The sequence below is a fragment of the Cicer arietinum genome, chromosome 3 (genome assembly GCF_000331145.2).
Source record: "Cicer arietinum cultivar CDC Frontier isolate Library 1 chromosome 3, Cicar.CDCFrontier_v2.0, whole genome shotgun sequence".
Taxonomy (NCBI): Eukaryota; Viridiplantae; Streptophyta; class Magnoliopsida; order Fabales; family Fabaceae; genus Cicer; species Cicer arietinum.
In genome coordinates, this window is record NC_021162.2 from 29,278,124 (window position 1) to 29,281,317 (window position 3,194).

General features: G+C 32.5%; 1 long non-coding RNA gene across 2 annotated transcripts; it reads left to right on the forward strand.

Moving 5' to 3' along the window:
* Window positions 1-234: 234 nt before the first annotated feature.
* LOC140919867 (uncharacterized) lies at window positions 235-2,518 on the forward strand. 2 transcript variants are annotated; one of them, XR_012162449.1, is made up of 3 exons: window positions 235-690; window positions 1,299-1,394; window positions 1,506-2,518. It is a non-coding gene; the product is annotated as an uncharacterized lncRNA (long non-coding RNA). The 2 variants fall into 2 exon arrangements; XR_012162448.1 differs by lacking the exon at window positions 235-690 and having other exon boundaries at window positions 727-1,394; window positions 1,506-1,677; window positions 2,090-2,518.
* Window positions 2,519-3,194: the final 676 nt, after the last annotated feature.

Here is a 3,194-nt window from a genome sequence, read left to right on the forward strand (position 1 = left end):
AGTTCACCGTTGGAGTAGAAAACTAGTGAATTGTTTCAAGATGATGTGGCACAGTGGACCCCATCTAAAGAATCCATTTTGAGTTCACCGCTGTAGATGCTCTAACAAAATTTAGAGATTAAAATAGTAACTTAATTTTAGCGACTAAAATTTCAGTCGCTAACTATTTTTTAATTACATAATTTAATTTTCTTTATTAATTAAAAAAATGAAATAGTTTTTGCAGACAAAATATTTATAATAGTTAACTAAAACTAAACACGTCTCTAAAATGGTCACAAATATATTTTAGCCACCGATTTAGAGACTAATTTATTAGTGACCGATTTAGTGACATTGAAATTCAAAGGCTTCAATCCTTTTCAAAGCTTGAAAGTAATAAAACTACTAAGTTAAGCTTTACGATTTTGCTCGCCGTAAACGCAGTTCATGGGGAGAAAATCTCACATTCTACATCGGTTGCGGTTACCTCAGGGGTTCAATCGCTGGTGTCGAACTCGTCGACGACGTTAAAGCCTTCGAGTCCAGCGACACCGCGAAGCTTCAGATGACTACCTTATGTACACTGTTGCTACGTTTTTATCTAACAGTAGTGAACTGTTGCTTGAGATCTTAGGTCCCGACATTGTTGGTGAATTGTTTCATCTTGTACTCGGTGCTCTCCCTGATGCAATGATCATTCTCGTTACTGTAACCAAAATTCATTCATTTTATTTTTTTTAAATTTCAGTTATTAGAACTCATTCTCTTTGTTGTTCGATTATTATTTTTTTTTTAAATTGGATAGTCACAAATATTGATTTTGTTAAATTGTTGATTTTGAGGTTAATTTGGAAGCAAAGTCTGCCTTCAATTAGAATATTATTTTTTTGGGGTAAAAATTTGAGAAAATAAATTAATTAAAGGCAGTACATGTTTAGGTGTTAATCTTAGTAATTCAGATTTAGTTCCAAGAGATAAGTAAAGTCTAGTAAAAGATTGTTTCAGGATTCGAACTCGAGTAACTATTTAAATCCAATCATTTGGTTGGATATATTCTACTATTGTAACAAAAAGAATAAAAATTTAGTTTATTTTTATTTTCTAGTAAAATTTCAGTCAAGTGAGTGCCTGAAATATATTTGGTGTCCTAATACTACATGCATGCTTCTGATTGGAACTTGATTTTACAAATGAAGTTGAATGTTGCTTTTTATATCTGATGTGCCATTTCACATATTGAGGAAATAAGGACAAATTAGAGCACCAACATTGATGTATCTTATGTGCAATGCCTAATTGATTTCACTGCATTTCAGGCTAATGGATCTTGAAGAGCATTCTAGAACAGAGGAAAGTGACTTTGAATTGCTCAAGAAGGCTCTTACCATTGATAACCAGAAAGATAACAAACAGTATGCAATTAGAAATCTTCACTCTTGCAATTTATAACACAATTATCAAATTTGATTTCAACACTATGCATTGCACTTTCTAACACCTTTTTCTTAATTTCCTTTGATCAGAATGGCAAATGATTCAGAGGAAACAAAGTTGATGACTAGAAACAAATGGTCTGCTATAGTATATAGGCGAGGTCAGAAGCAGCTAACTCGATTATTCTTGAAAGAAGCAGAACATGCTCTGCAGTTATCAATGACTGAAGAGATGAGTGTTCGTTGATAACCATGTCATATTGTAAAGTCCTCTGTCTTGTTACCTGATTTTTAGTCCAAGTTAGATTTAGGTAATTGGTAAAATAATAATTATTCTTTACCTTGTTCGTTTAGAAAAGTCTAAAGGTACTTGAGATGTTTAGAGATACAGACACCATATAGTCCACTCCTAAGCTGAATAATCTGTTTGATATTTCTTCAGCTCCTTCGTCATAACAGTCAGGAGGTTGAAAATAAATCATCAATTCAATTTGCGAGTTAGGAACTGTTCCTGACACAACTAGATTTAGAAAAACGGTTTATCAAGGGCAAAGATAATTAGGATTGTTCCTAGGGTGGTTGGTTTCGTTTCTCTTATTTTCATTGTGGTTTTGTTTCTCTTATTTTCATTGTGGTTTTGTTTCTCTTATTCTCTTATTTCTCTTAATCTGAAGTTGTAGAATCTGAATTTCTATTTGGTGTCCTACAAAGCTGTTACAAATGATGGTGAATTTATTGCTGTCAAGAAGCTGAATTCGCGCGGAGGAGCATCAAGCATCGACCGAATCATCTTAGCTGAGATTTCAACTCTTGGAAAGACCAGGCACATGAACATTGTGAAGTTGCATGAATTCTGTTTTCATGAAGATTCTAATCTTTTATCATAGGAGTAAATGGAAAATGGAAGCCTTGGTGAAAAGCTTCATTCAAGTTCAACATTTTGTGTATTGGATTGGAATGTTTGGTATAAAATAGCTTTAGAGATCTCTGCAACAGTATGATTTACGAACATGATATAAATCTTGTTTAGCAGTATCGTAATAGTTGGATCATGCTGTAATTAATATTTAGTTTTGAATTTTGAACACGATATAAATTTTGTTTCGGAGTATTGCAATAATATTTCAATTAAAGATTAATATTAAATAATTAAAAAATGTATTTATAATCATGTTTTCATATAAATAAAAAATCAGAAAAACAAATTTAGTGGAATTTCTATTTGAAAATAATTTTGATGCCAAATTACCTTCGGATATTCATACGCAATTACCTGCGGATTTACATGCGAATAGTATTTTGGTGGAAAATTTCACGAGAATATACCTACGGATTTTCATTCGAAATGTATTTGTAAGAATATGCTAAAGATATTTCTACATGAAAAGTCGTAAGAAATATCCTTAAGTTTACTAAACACTTGCTGCAGAATCTTTTTACTTTTCTTGCGGATTTATCCGCAGGTACCTTACCTGCCGATTCAGAAATCCTCAGGAAACAATTATCCACGAAGGTTTTACGTGGGGATATAGTTCCGCCAATAAATCCGCAGGTAACGTGTGTTCCTGCGGATATTTAGCTTAAATCCGCAGAAAAAATGCTGATTTCTAGTAGTGGTTATCCATATATTATTTCAAGGGCTTGATACAAAGTATTCGATTAACATGATTCCTTGAATATGACTTAAAGTTCATATTCCTTTTATATTAAAAAAAGATCATATTCTTTTTCCTCCTTGTCTCATGCGATCCTTCTCCTCCTTGAGACAAAACCATCATT